General features: G+C 40.9%; 1 protein-coding gene across 9 annotated transcripts in view; it reads right to left on the reverse strand.

The window, feature by feature from the left end:
* Positions 1-218: 218 nt before the first annotated feature.
* The window catches only part of LOC110008274 (uncharacterized), a 31,656-nt gene continuing 15,854 nt past the window's right edge, over positions 219-16,020 (reverse strand). For 6 of the 9 annotated variants that reach the window (XM_020674801.2, XM_020674800.2, XM_088850375.1 and 3 more), the window contains one exon: positions 8,847-9,069. The gene's annotated coding sequence lies outside the window, so the exon portion shown is untranslated. Of the gene's footprint in view, positions 1,126-8,846; positions 9,070-11,468; positions 11,579-16,020 lie in introns of those variants that run through there. The other 3 variants (XM_088850376.1, XM_088850374.1, XM_020674797.2) reach the window with 3 other exon arrangements.

A 16,020-nucleotide genomic window follows, 5' to 3' on the forward strand; every position in this document is an offset into this window, starting at 1 on the left:
TTTCAAAGTAAACTTGTTACCCATTGTATTTATCACAGTAGTAATCAAGGTATCCTAACTGGAACGTAAATAACTCATCAAAAGAAAACATAAAACTTATTTAGCTAAATTAACTTTCAGATACCTCAATTGTGTAGCAATAAAATTAAATTCACTTACTTGTATTCTAATAGTTACACCTTTCATTTTCAAAAGAAATAATTTCTTCATTGCATGCATTTTATTTGCATTAGACGAGCACAAACGATTGTTCTAAAGATTGCCAAAGGTTTGTAGATATTTTATATTGACAAACATCAAATAAAATTGAGGGTGAAATACATGGTCTAATGGTGGCCAAACATTTTAAATCAAGAAGATCACATTCCCAATCTTCCATTCCAACCGGTATGACCTCTTTTTCTCGAAGTGACCGAGCTAGTTCTTTCCCAATAAAATAATCTTCCATCATCATCTTCCATATTGGCCAATTATTTTGATTTAGGTTTTCCCTTTCCATTTTAGAAAAATATACAGCAAATAAGAACAATAACAAAACCCCTTTATTCACAAACATAATAAGGCACAAACCCTAAACTCATATGCCATTTGTTGTGATCGATTGTGGTTAAAAATACAATGCGCTATTACATTAATAATTATTGTGCATCCAAAATCACATACAGTAGCAATGAAAACAATATGGCATCAACACAATAACATAAAATGAAAAATATAGCAACAATAGTAGAACACATTAAATAACACAAGGATTTAACGTGGTTTGACTACAAATCGAGACCTACATCTTCAGGAGAATGGTGCGAGGCTTTACTTACTAATTTAGGAATATAACAAGGTGAATACAAGATTCAAAACGTCAAATTACAATAGCCCTTTCTCACTCTAAACAAGGCGCCAAGAACACCTTAAAAATCAGTTCTCCATGACACTTTATCTCACTAAAATAGGGTCTATAAAAGGGCTCCTACAAAACCCAACAAGGACCCATCTTCTCTCACTTTCTCTCACAAGAAAGTGTGACAAAAACAATTGCATGCAAAATCCCCAAACTTGAGCCTTTCTCTTCTTTCTTTTTCTCTCTCTAAAACAAAATTAATCAAGCTCCTTTAAATAGCAAAGTCCCTACGATATCACAACCCCTAGATTAGTTTCAATCCAAGGGCTTAAAATAAAAAATGGAAAAGTTAAAAAGAACCACATGTAGAATTTGGATTCACACATACATAACAAAGTTCTATATTATGAAAAGAACAAAAAAGGATTTTAAGTTTAAAAAATAACACATCATGTAACACATTACTTGGACCATTCATTTTCAAGATTTTCAAGTTTTGCTTGATCTGAATTGTTTTTAAATTTTAACATTTAATGACTCGGGATAGAAATAGAATTTTAGGTTATCATAAGGATTTCAACACCCAAAGTATGAATATTTCTTACTTTTGTTGTTTAAGGATGCTACTATTATATGCCATTTTTTATGTACTTGTATCCCCAAGGAAAGGAGAGAACCGGAGGTAACCTGGTCCTGTTGGTACCAAAGACGCCGCCAGACCATGGGAACGCTATAGCAATAACCCTAAAATTGGGCGACATCTAATGAAGTGTCAGAATGTCCCAAAATTGTATGAGAGTGTATTTTTTGATACCCTATGGACACACATAAAGTTTCCTCTTGTTCTGATAAGTTTTGAGCCAATCAGGATGAAACTCGATTTCAAATCTAGTTCATTTTATGTTGAAAGTAGACCATATTATTACAACCCTATTTTTTGGGTCTCAAAAGACTATCAGAGCATCGTCAATGGATCTGGAATGTCAAAATACCTCTAAATACCAAATTTCGTCTCTATCAGACCCTCTAGAACCATTCTGGGCCTAACTTACCAAAAAAAGGGTAGGTTTTATACTATTGTAGTGCAGCTTGTGTGAACCAGTTTCTATTGGAAACTGTGTTTTCTCATTTTGGGATGAATTTCAAATGCACGTAACGTGCTCGTTTTGAGTCCAATTACGCTCAAATTCGGACACAAGTTAGATCTCGTCGATACACTTGTTTTGACATATGATACCCATCATTGTGTGGCCCGTAACGAGATAATTCATAGAGAGAAGGTAGGCTCAAAACTAGAAAATTAAGATTTTAGAAAGGGAAACATCTTATTCTTTGAGAGGCGATAGCACAATAATTCCGATGTCGGATGTTCGCAGCAAGTATGGGTCCATTGTGGCCGTACTTCAAAGAGCTTCAGTTTGATATAATTTTTGTGCCTGATCGGAGGCCGGATCACACCAAATTTTTAGGTCGAAGAAGGCATATTTTTCGATCGTCAGAATAGCATTTTCCGGTGACCTTCCAAATTTAGAATACACTCAATCGCAGACCAAAATAGATGAAATTTCTCACAAAATGATTTTGAGAGTATCCTCTTCCAATTGTGATTAAAATGAAGTCTCAAAGCATCAAGGATCGTGGCGAATCGGTGGTCAAAGAATCAAAAGTTTATACATTTCATCGAATTTTGGGTTCTTCCTTAAAAATCTATTTCAAGGCTATTAATGGGTATCAAAACGTGCGTAATAATCCAAGCATCGATTCTACGATGTTTGATCTCTTGAATTGCCAAGAAAAACGCCAAAAAAAGCTCTCGAGGCCTAATAATGGCAAAAGGCCGCTTATGAAGGGATGATATTGTCATTTCCTGAAAAATGCTTAGGGTATTTTTGTCATTATTTCCAAAAACGACATTATTATTTTTATTCATTAAATTTGTAATTTCCAACAATTCTAGAGGTTTTTGAATATCCACTCATGTTTTGGGATTACTCTATATAAGCAAAGTAACGTTATTTGTAAATGAGTTTTGTAAATCAATCGAAAGAGCTTAGGCTTCTTCTTCTGCTTTGATCCCAAACTCAAAACTCAAGGAGACAAGAGAGAGAAATATTTGCCAGAGAGAGAAAATTCCCTTAGTACGACTCACTCCCTGAAACCTCAAAGTTCCATTTCCTTAGGATTTCCAACTCCCAATCCTATCACATACACTCTAGCTCCCACACACCCTAAGATTCCTAACTTCCAATCTTACTTCATACACCACAGTCTACTCCATACACTTTAGCTTTACTACACCCTATCCTACTCCATAAACCTTAACATTTATACACCTTAGTTTTCCTACACCATATCGTACGCCACACACCTTAGCTTCCATACACACTAACCTAATCTATACACCCTAATTTCCATACACCTTACCTTATTGCAACTCACCTAAACCATACACCTAGAGCTTAGACCCTAGCCTCAACCTACAGGGACCAAGACCTCTCCCTAAGGTGCATGAAAAAGGGACTCTTGAAGGTGCACGTAGGTTCGAGCCCATTCTAGGTCTAGTCTCTCTCCTCTCTCCTCTCTCCTCTCTCTTTCTCTCTTATCTCTCTTACTCTCTCTTTTGCTCTCTCTCTTCCACTCAAACCCAGAGTGGGTCCGAGCCCTCTATCTCTCTCTTCACTCAGACCCAAGGGGTTTAAGCTCCACCATCTTTCTCTCTCTCACTCTCTTTCCTTCTCCTTCTTTGCTCACTCTCTTTCTCTCGCCTTAAAGTCAAGGACTTGCACCTAGGGCGAGCCTGTCTCCCTCTCTCTCTCTTTCCCTTACTTTCTCTTCTCTCTCTCATCTAGGTCATGGACCCATTCCATAGGTGAGTCCCCTCTCTCTCTCTATTTCTCTCTTACTCTCTCGCTCCCCATCTCCCCCTCTTGCCCAGACGCACAGACTTGCACCCTAGGCATGTATATCTCTGCCTCTCTACTCTCTCACCATCGACGCACATGCACACGCAGGTCAAGCAGTTGTCCAAGAGGGGTTTATCATGCCTGGTTTCCTGAGGGAGCTTGAGTGAGGTAAATCTTGGCCCAACCAATTGGCAACTCTATTGGGGATGGGTTCCCTATAGTTGGTTCGACTCGATCTCTAACCAGCATTTCACATCACTCCCACCTAAAAATTGCTATGGAGTCCACTTACTCCTCCTTCATCCGAGTTGGGGATTTTTTCATCCCCATATTCGTGAACTCACCTATGGGAAGAAAGGTTGTTCAACCTACTACTCCCATTTATCTTTTGCGACTTCTCTCTGACCTTAGAACATAAGCTCAAGCCTAGGAAAACTTGGGAAAGGGACCTCAAACCCCGTGCTCCCTCCCTACTAGCATCAATGGCAAGTCCATCGTTGTCAACTGCATCAATGGCATGCCCACACTGTTACTGGTGGACTCTCCACCAATATTAAGCTCAAGAGTGGATCTAAGACCACTCCCTCTCCTCTTATGGTCGATTCTTCTAAGACCACCACTTCAGTGGGTAACCACGAGGTCGCCCCATCTCCACTCCACATGGGCACTGCTCATCCTGATATGACACCAACACAGAAATGAGAGAGAGACAGAGAGAAGGAAAAGAGGAGAGAGAAAAAGAGAGAAGAGGAGAGAGAAAGAATGGGAGAAGAGGAGAGAGAAATAAAGAAGAAGATATATTAGGAAAGAAGAGAGAAAGTTATCTTCATCGAGGAGTAGCAGACTTTTCTTCTCTCTCCTCTCTCTCTCTCTCTCCTGGACATGGCTTTCAATCTCAAAAGTTAACTCTAAACGTTATTGATCAAAATTGAAGCCCTCATACAATGAAGTATCGCATGGTTTATATAGACTTTTGCCCAAACATGGGTGGATTGATCAAAATTAAATCTAATTGAGGATAATTACAATTTAATTGAATTAAAGAAAGATCTAAAAATGGGGGCAAAATGATGATTTTGCCCTTGCCCATCAAAACACAAAATTCCAAAATAGTCTCAGTTGCAACCATGGAACGTGTTCGATTTTCCTAGGTTGATTCGAGGTTTTTTCGGCACCTATTTTACCAAAATATGATCGCTTTCTTGTTGGTCTTGGTATGACGATCAATCTGTTATTAATTTTGAGTCACGGATCGTGTTTTTTGGCCACGATCACGTGACTTGAAATTTGTATGAATCTTGGAAACTTCGTATCAATAGTGTGCTCGTCTATTGACGTATTTTCTTGGTTTCTTTGCTAGACTGCACTAAGCATGCCGTCACGATCGCGTTGCAACAGACGCAGCTTGATTTCATGCCCAAACAAAGATTTCACAATTTTGGGTTTTTGACCAAAACTTGGATGCCGACAGCCAGAATTCTGCAGCAACTTTAACATATTTATACGCCATATCTAACCGTTCATCATGCGCGGGGTTTGGACCAAACATAGAGCTGGACCTTACACACGCAATGCAACTAGTGTCGCATCGATTGGGTACACGAGAGCAGTGATGCTGCTCGAGTGGGTCATGCTACTACTGATTTTCCTGTAACCTTGATCACGAATTGTCATCTTCTCTCTAGTATTCCTCCTTGCTCGGACATCATCGCGAGAAGTGCCACATATCCAAACGCTTGTCTCAACGAGACAAACACACTCACAAAATTTGAGCACGATCAAACTCAAAACGTGGGAGATACGGGTATTCAAAGTTGTTATTTGTGACTGTGAAAAACAATCTCCTTTAATGGAGATTGGTACAGGGAGGGTGCACGAGAATAGCGTGCAGCCTCTCCTTTTCCAATCTTTTATTCATAACTTTATCTTAGAATATCTGTTTAGACCAAAACTTGATCCCTAGGGGTTTTCGACAGTGTTGAATCTAATGGTGATGGTCCTACAGTCATTCGATGAAACTTGGCAGGTGGCCTTTTGAAGTCCTTAAGAACATTCTCACCCATTCTGGGGAAATTCTGAGTCTGTCAAAAATTCCACTATAAGTAAGGGCTTTATTGACCAGCTTCTCTTTTATTCTGATTGGGGACCCAAGGTGAGAAAAAATATCTTCAAACAGCTTGCCCCGCCGAATGTTGTGCTTCAAGAGAAGTGATAAGGACAATATTAAGAAAATTTCCTTCGGCTTTATTACTTTTTTCTTCCTAGCCACGTGACCAAGTTACCGCCGAGGAGATACCCACACAATGTTGTAACTAAGATGCTCAAACGTTTGAATGCATTTGTCGTAGGTCCATCCATGGAGACTTTGGGGGAGAAGATAATTTGGAGGGATCCTATCAAAGTCCTCACCCTCAAGTAGACTGTTTGTGATATGGAGGGATTAGTATTTTAAGTCCTCACCCTGTCAAACGCTACCAGTGACGGCCATGTGATAATGACTGGGTTACGTGTTCACCCAGCACCGAAGAAGGGATGTCGACTGGGCTTTGTGTTCATCCAGAGGAGAAGAAAAGATAGAGATAGATGAAGAGAGAGAAAGAGACGCATGCACGGTGTTGTCACTATCGTGCATGTCAGGAGAGAGAAGAAGAGAAAAAGAGAGACGGGTAATGGAGAAAAAGAAATAGAGAGATAGAGGAAGAGGAAGAGAAATAGAAAAATAGATCGAAAAATAAAGAATAAGAGAGATAGAAAATTAGAGAGAGAAATAAAGAAAGAGAGAGAAATAGAGAAGAAGAGAGATAGAAAAATAGTGAGAAATAGAGAGAGATAGAGAAGTAGAGAAGAGAGATAGAAGAATAGAGAGAGAAATAGAGAAAGAGATAGAGAAATAGAGAAGAAGAGAGATAGAAGAATAGAGAGCAATAGAGAAAGAGATAGAGAAATAGAGAAGAAGAGAGAGAGAAATAGAGCAAGAGAAATAGAGAAGAGAAGAGAAGAAAAGAGAGAGAAATTTTTTGAGGGATCCTATCAAAGTCCTCACCCTCTCATGGACTGTTTTGTTTGTTTGGGGGATCCTATCAAAGTCCACACCCCCACGTGGACTATTTTATTTGTTTAGGGGATCCTATCAAAGTCCTCACCCCCGCGTGGATTTTTTTGTTTGTTTGGGGGATCTTATCGAAGTCCTCACCCTTGCATGGGTTGTTTGTGATGATGACTGGGCTATGTGTTCACTCAGCACCGGATGCTGACTGAGCTACGTGTTCACCCAACAACAAAGAAGGAATGGCGATTGGGCTACATGTTCACCCAACACCGATGACGAATGTTGAGGGATGCTTTTTAAGTTTGCTCACCCTGCTGGATGATATTTTTGTTGATGATGGGTCTTCTGGAGGCGAGCACTGCATCAACTTGCTTTCTTAGTCCAAGCACCCGTTGCGGGTTTTCACTTGGACTTGGAAAGTGTTGCCATAAAGATGGTTTTCACCAACCTCCTTTCATTCAGGGCTCTTTTTACCCATGACCTTACAGCCATGTCCACCCTTCTATTTTCACTCACGGTGCCTTTTTCAGGTTTTCATCGTGCTTGGGTCTTTATTTTCACATAACTCTCTTACTCATGGTTTCGTGACCATGCCCGTCCATCATTTTTACTCATGGCATTCCCTTTTCAGGTTTATACCATGCCTGTTTTTTTTGTGAGGGCGTGTTTAAGGTCATGCCTCTGGAACCTATGCGAAACCTTTTAACATCATGCGGCCAGGACGTGTACTATAGTTTAAGGTCATACAGCTGGACCGTGGTGAAGATGGATGACAGTCTGTGGAGGCCATGGAGTGAGCATGGTGGTGGTTCGACTCACTTTCGGGAGATGGCACGAGGCTGCCTATGAAAGATGGATGGTATTGGTATGTAAGGTGGATAGTGGTGACGCACTAGCTGACTACAAGTATGGATGGCGGGATGGCTTGCCGTTTGTGAGCACGGGTAAGACTCACTGGGGGAATGATGAATGGTGGTAAGGGAAATGGATGGATTGGGGAGTTATAAAAATGGTGTGCACAAAATGGGTGTGCACGTATATGTGGGGGCGAGTTTAAGGCCATGCCTCCTAGACCTGTGCAAAACAGTTTAACGTCATGCGGTCAAGACCTGTACTATAGTTCAGCGTCATATAGCTTGGACCATGGCTATGCAGTTTAAAGTCATGCAGCTAGGATTATGCAGTTTAAGGTCGTGCAACTAGACCTCCGCTATAGTTTAAGGTCGTATAATTTGGACCATGCCGTTTTAGGGTCGTGCATCTTGACCATGGTGGTGCAGTTTAGGGTCATGCAGTATGGACGAAATAGTTTAAGGTCGTGCAACTAGACCTCCGCTACAGTTTAAGTTCGTATAGTTTGGACCATGTAATTTAGCGTCGTGCATCTAGATCATTTTGTGGGTTGCCATGTGGGTGGAGCTCCATGGGGAATAAGTTTGTGGATGGCAATCCGACTCCTTGGGGATAAAATAGTTTAAGTCCATACATAAGTAGAGGGCTCAGATGAAGATGGTGGCCTAACGAGGGATGGAAAATGGAACCCGACTTCACTGGGGATTAAGAGCTGAGTGTGACTCCTTGGGGTGAAGGCAAAACACTTCCGGTGATGACTGTGCTCAAACACGCACGACGTTAACATAGGCGACAGTAACACGAGCTGCATCAGCCTGAGTAACAGTTATGAATGGTGCTTGTCATGCGCAGCAGTAGTCAATGACTTATACACGCGGTGTTAGTCACAGGTGGCGTTGGTCATTCACTTTCACGCATGGCACTGGTCACAGGCGGCGTTGGTCACAGACGGTGAAAGTCACAGCCTGCATTAGTCTGAGTTCGGGTCTCGGGTTTGGGCCCGACCTCATCCTGTTCCATTCTTGTCACGACCCCGCTCCCTGGCCCCCGTCGTCCCATACCAGAGGGCGACAGAATGCGGGATCGCGAACACAGAGGTCGCGGATGTGACTCAGGTGGGAGTGGCTCAACGCATAATTAACTTTGGAATCAAAGTAAACCACAAAATAAAGTCAAAAATCATACAATTAATATCCAAAACTAAGTAAAATAAATCCATTTATATACATATTCAGACTCCAAAAATTTATGTTATGACGAGTTCAAGGCAAAATAGGCCTGATCACAAAATTTCCAGAATTCTTCAAAATACATTTTCACATATCCACTAGGCACCTACCGTCAAAAGGGTCACCAACTGAAAGTTTAAGCTTCAAATTGCCTGCAACCACTGTCCAGCTGTCCACACTCGGGTATCAGATCTCACTCTACATGGAAGGGAAAAAGAGGAGTATGAGCTAAAGGCTCAGTAAGCGAATCAGTATCGTTGCATTACAACCTAGATGCACTCATAAAGGATAACAAACCCACAACTATCACAATTCATGTAGGATCACATAATACAATCATACGTCAGTATATACAGACACAGTGAGCAGAAAGAGTTCCGATCTTAGGGCTTTCCATGTTTCATGAACTAAACAGTCATACAGACATATATCACCATCACACTGTCAGAAGCTTGGCTAGCATACAGTTCGGACTGACAAAAATTAATAAGGCCTACTCCCGAAGTAGACTCCCGAAGTAGAAATCACATCGATCAGGCTAAGCCAGTCTTGTAGCTTGGGACTTCTACCCTCATTAAGGAGGGAGGACAATGACAAATAGGGGCCCCACTTCTTAATGTCCTCACTCACACACACATTCCCTAGTGCGCTTTGGGGTTTACAATAGGCTGAGGCCTTGCAAGCCACAACCTTCTCCTTATGCCTTCAGAAGAGAGGGTATTACACTACCATTGGAGGACCCAATGTGTAGTTCTCATAACAGATTGGGGGCCGCGACCCTCCCAGTTATTTACAGTTACATCTCGACTCCACTCCTATCATAGGAGTCAAGGCACAGTCCACTACAAATGAGGACCCACTGCGTAGCAGCAATTTATCAGAATTACAGTACCCACTACCAATGGAGGACCCATTGCATAGTGGTCAGGATCAGAATCGGAATCAGATAACAGAATTACAGTGTCCACTACCAATGGAGAACCCATTGCATAGTGGCCAGAATCTCAGAATCATAAGCAGAATTAGATAACAGAGATACAATATCCTCTACCAATGGAGGACCCATTGCGTAGTGGCCAGAATCAGAGTCATAATCATATAGGTATCACACCTAGTACAAGCATGCTTAAACATTCACTCATTCACATTTCACTCTTTTCAAGAGGTCAGGAACATTCATGGTATCATAAGTATTCCATTTCAGTATCTTATAAAAGATAACTTCAATCATCTTGCAAAAGAATCAAGCCATGTTCAACATATCGGTGCATAACAGATGTATGATCTACGCAACGAATAAGAATTCATTGTAATTCTTATCTGAAATATGCATGTGCAAGGTGAGACATAACCTCCAACTTATGAGGGAAATTTACTTTATTTCAATTGCTCTTTTAGAGTGGGTATGAGCCTCCCTCAATCACAGAAAGTATGAAGCTTAATTGAGCATGACCAATTCATGGTTAATATAGAATCTTGAGATTCTGAAATGCCATATTGGGGTATGTTTCATAAACATGGACACAACATCAATTTTATACGGAATTTCAATATAATTCCAAACCAAAATTTTTAAGTGAATATTCTTGTCTTTCATGTGATAGTAATTTGAGAGCATTTGGACCTCATTTGGTCCGTCAAAAGCTTAAGGTAACTGAAGCAATAGTTCTAGAAATTGATGGGTTTGGTCATCAGTGACATATTCGCATAATTTGATGTATAACTCTTGATTTAGAAATAATTTCAAAATTATTTTAGCATGTGAATTCAAAAGGACACATAAGACTTTCAAATAACAGTGGTTTGAAGAAAATTGAACTCCATTCGATTATTTAAAACTTATGAAAACAAGAACAAACATATTGAGTTTTCTGCAATCTGTCAATAGTGACATATCCACATACTTTGAAACACAACGTTCAAATTATACAGAATTTGGATAAGGTTAAAACATGAAACGCATATTAAACTCGTGTATATTTCAAATGGATGACTTTATGAGTTATTTGGAGTTCATTTGGTCAAAAAAAACCTCAGTGCATCTAGAGTGATTTTTCTGAAAATGTACACAATCTGTCAACATTGATATAGGTGCATAAAATTAAGTACAACATTCAAATTATTCAGAATTTCAATTGGACTCAAGCATGAAGATTACAATAGACTCAGAGACCTTTCTAATGCTGGTAATTTTAGGAAATTCAGACACCATTTGATAGGCCAATCACGTGTTACAAAATCATGCACAGTCCCTGGATTTTCATGTCACAGTCATAGCATACCCTAAAGATTTGTTCATAGATTCCAACTTTCATTTTGAAATCAGCATGCAATCCTCTTTAACACATAATAGATACATATTCCCCCTTAATTCACAAGTTTCCCCCAATAATTTGAGAAGTTTTATCACTCATTCATCATGCAAAGGCAAGCCCTTGTTGCTGAAAAATCATAACAGAACAGTGTGCCTATAGTGTCATTGTTCACACCCTATTCATGCTCACCAAATGCATTAGTCATGCTTATTTAAGGATAAATATCATGCTTGATTCATGTTCAATTCATACTATGAAATGGCAAGGTAATGATCCACTTACTTTAACAACAAAAGTGCCCTCCAATCCTTCCTTCCACAGCCACTTCAAGCTCCTCCACAAGGGCTCCAACAATGAGGTAAAGGGAGCTTCTTCCAAGCTTCCCAAAATTTCTGAGAGAGAGAGAGATGAGGAGTGGAGGGCATGAGGGTGAGAGGGAAAGAGAGGGAGAGAGAACTGGGTGGGTTTAAAAGAAATAAGGAGAAGGGGAGGTGAGGTGGCAGCAAGCCACCTCCAAGTGTCATAGGGAGAGCAGCAAGTGGCACAAGGAGGGCACAAGTATCACAAGGCGGAAGAGAAAACGAAGAGGGAAAAGAACAGGGAAAAAAAAAGAGGGAAAAGGGGATGGTCCCTCAAAGACCATCCTAAACAACTAGTCTCGACGGTCTAAATCTATTGCATCACTAACACTCGCGATGGCACATTTATTTCGCCTTGCCACGCACTTCGCCTTATCCCGCCGTGCGCCTTATCCCGCCGTGCGCCTCCTTCTAACATGTACAGCACCACACCGGAACATGTACAGCACCACACCGGAAGTTCTGGGATGTCACATCATCCCCCCTTAAGCAAGATTTTGTCCTCAAAATCGGGTCTCAATTAGTCAAATAACTGGGGGTACTTATTCCTGATTTCATCTTCTCGTTCCCATGTTGATTCTTCCTGTGAGTGATACTGCCATAGAACACGCACCAGGGTATTTATTTATTGTGTAGTATCTGCACTCTCCTATCCAGAATCTCAATTGGCAGCTCAACATACGTTAAGTCTTCCCTTATCGGAATTGGCTAATATTTGAGGACATGGGATGGGTCCGACTGCTACCTTCTTAAGAGAGATACATGAAACACATCATGCATATGTGCCAACTCGGGTGGCAAGGCAAGCCAATAAGCCATACTTCCAACCCTCTTCAAAATTTCAAAAGGCCCAATAAACCGTGGGCTCAACTTTCTCTTCTTGCCAAATCTCAAAACACCCTTAGTCGGTGATACCTTCAAGAAAACTCGATCATTTACTTCAAACTCAAGGTATCTTCTTCGATTGTCAGCATAAATCTTTTGCCGACTCTGAGTGGTCTTAAGTCTTTCCCGAATCAAGGCAATCTTTTCTGAGGTAACTTGGAGAATTTCTGGCCCTAACAGCCTTCTCTCACCTACCTCGTCCCAACAGATAGGAGATCTACATTTCTTCCCATACAAAGCTTCAAAGGTGCCATCTGAATATTGGATTGGAAGCTGTTATTATAAGAAAATTTGATCAGAGGAAGATGGTCCTTCCATTTTCCTTTGAAGTTAGTAATACAAGCTCTCAACATGTATTTCAGAGTTTGAATAGTTCTTTCTGATTGTCCATCAGTCTGAGGGTGAAAAGCAGTGCTAAAAGTAAGTCTCGTCCCTAAGGCTGACTGCAAATTGTTCTAAAGTCTTGAAGCAAATATGGTGTCCCTATCGAATACGATATTGATAAGTGTTCCATGTAACCTCATAATCTCTTTAATGTACAAATGGGTAAGTCTATCTAAGGTATAAGTCGTGCGGACCAGTAAGAAATTGGCTGCTTTAGTCAGAAGGTCCACAATGACCCAAATACTATATGCCCGGCACCTGTCCAAGGTAAGCCAGAGACAAAATCCATGGTGATGTGCTCCCACTTCCATTAGGGTACCGGCAAGGGTTGCAGCAGTCCCACAGATTTTTGATGTTCATCTTTCACTTGCTGACATGTCAAACACTTAGAGAAAAATTGTGCCACTTCTCTCTTCATATTATTCCACCATACAGTTTTCTTCAAGTACTGATAAATCTTGGTACATCCTGGGTGCACAGTATAATGGGAGTGGTGTGCTTCGTCTAAAATAGCCCATTTTATACCATCATCATTTGGAACACATACCCGATCCTTGGACCTTAACAAATCATCACTACTAATAGAGAAATTATCTTTTCTCCTCAGCTTTATTTCTTCGAGGATTTTCATGACTTGGGGATCCTCTTTCTGTGCCTTACGAATCTGTTGAAAGAGTTGGGCCTCCACCCTTTTACCGGCAGTCATTCCTACCCCATTTTCAAGGGATAGATCTGAGTGCCACTCCACTGCATCTTCTATCAGTTTCATTTCTCGAACCATCAAATGTGTTATTGATATCACCGGCTTTCGACTACTACATTAGTCTTTCCCGATTGGAAATTGATGGTACAATCATAATCATTCAGTAGGTCCATCTATCGTCCTTGCCTCATGTTCAACTCTTTCTCGGAAAATAGATACTTGAGGCTTTTATGGTCTGTAAATATTTTTAACTAGGCCCCGTAGAGGTAATGTCTCCAGATTTTCAAAGCAAATACTACATCCGCGAGTTCCAAGTTATCAGTAGGGTAGTTTTTCTCGTACCGCTTTAACTGCTCGGAGGCATAAGCTATGACCTTTCCTCGCTGCATCAACACACATCCAAGCCCTTTTAGGGAGGCATCAAAATATACCGCAAAATCTTCGTTTTCTTTGGGAAAGGTCAGCATCAAGGCCGTGGTCAGTCTCCTCTTCAGTTCCTAAAAACTCTTCTATCAGCTGACCATACAAAATTCGCCTCTTTTCGAGTTAGGCAGGTCAAAGGGAGCACTATCTTTGAAAAGCCTTCAACAAAGCGCCTATAATATCCAACCAGTCCCAGAAAATTGTGGACCTCAGTCACATTTATCGGTCTTCCCCACTTCAGAAATAATGTACCCAAGGAAGGACATGCTAGGAAGCCAAAACTTGCTCTTCCCCGACTTGGCATACAACTTTTCTGTTTTCAGAATCTGGAGGACTGTTCTTAAGTGCTGCCCATGCTCTTCCAGATTCCCTGAATCTACCAAAATATAATATATAAAGACCACCACAAAATCATCTAGAAAGGGTCTAAATACCCTATTCATCAAATCCATAAAGACTACCGAGGCGTTGGTTCATCCGAATGGTATTACCAAGAACTCATAGTGGCTATACCGGGTTCTGAATGCAGTCATAGGGATATCCCCTTCCTTGACCCGTAGTTGATGATAACCGGATTGGAGGTCAATTTTAGAAAATACTTGAGCCCCTTGTAGTTGATCAAAAAAGTCATCAATTCTATACAAGGGGTACTTGTTCTTTATAATGATCTGGTTCAGCTGTTTGTAATCTATGCAAAGTCTTAAAAATCCATCTTTCTTTTTCACAAACAAGACCGATACACTCCAAGGTGACACACTAGGTTGAATGAACCCTTTTTTTAATAATTCTTGCAATTGCTCCTTTAATTCTTTCAATTCAACTAGGGCCATCCTATAAGGGGCCTTAGAGATGGGAGAAGAACCAAGAACCACATCTATTTCAAACTCTATCTCTCTGGCTGGAGGCAGAGAAGTCAACTCTTCAGGAAACAATTTCAGATACTCCCTCACCACTGGTATCTCTTCCACCTTGGACTAGACATCCCAATTCTCTACTACATATGCCAGATACCCAACACATATTTTAGCTAATAGGCGGAACCCTGAAGAGCCGAGATAAAGTGTATAGGGGAAACATCCTTAATACCAACAAAATTCAACTCAGGAAAATTTGGGCGTCTGAAGGTCACAGTTTTATCAGAACAATTTATTGTGGCATAATATATGGACAACCAATCCATGCCCAAAATTACATCAAAATCCTGAATTTTTAGCAATATTAGGTCTATATGCAAAATACATCCTTCAAGCAGAACTTCATAGTATTTATAAACAGTATCAGTTTCTATAGACTCCCCCCTAAGTGTACCAACTACCAATGTCCAGTTAAGCCATGCAGGTCTAACATTAATGTGGCATGCAAAGTGAGGTGCAACAAAAGAATGCGTGGATCCAAGGTCAATCAGAATTTTAGCTTCCCAGCCATAGATGAAGAGCGTGCCTCTGATAACTGAAGTTGATGCCTTAGCCTCCTACTTAGTAAGAGCGAATACCCAACCTTGAGTCTTTGGTCGGTTCTCAGGTCCCCTCACTAGGCAATCTCTAATTTGGTGGCCCTGTTTTCCACATCTAAAACATGCCCCAGTCTTCCTTTGGCAATCGACCGCCAAATGATTATCCTTCCCACAGTGTGGGCACGTCAGGTGTCGACTCCCTCTTATATCGTCTGGCCATGATTTTTGAATCTTCTTGCCCCTCTGATTTTCTCCTCCCCTAAGGTTCCTCTTCAGTTGTGGGGGAGATTTTCTCCCCGAATCTCCAAACTAAGCTGGTCTCATCTTCCAGTGTCCCCCATCCCGAGATCCTTCACAGTCCCTTTCAATCTTCATAACTAATTCTACCAAAGGGGAGAAACCTTCAAATTTTTGGATATTACCCTCCCCCTTATCTCTGACCTAAGGCCCCTCTCAAACTTATTCGTCTTCCGCGCCTCGGTATTGATGATTTGGGGCGCGTACTTTGATAACTCCACAAACTTAGCTTCATATTGTTCCACAGTTAAATTTCTCTGTTGCAGCTCGATGAACTCTAATTCTTTTCTTTCCTTTACTGAATCGGGAAAGTACTTCTCATGGGAGGCT

The sequence above is a fragment of the Amborella trichopoda genome, chromosome 10 (genome assembly GCF_054954075.1).
Source record: "Amborella trichopoda isolate Santa Cruz 75 chromosome 10, AtrichopodaSantaCruz75HAP2 v2.0, whole genome shotgun sequence".
Lineage (NCBI taxonomy): Eukaryota > Viridiplantae > Streptophyta > Magnoliopsida > Amborellales > Amborellaceae > Amborella > Amborella trichopoda.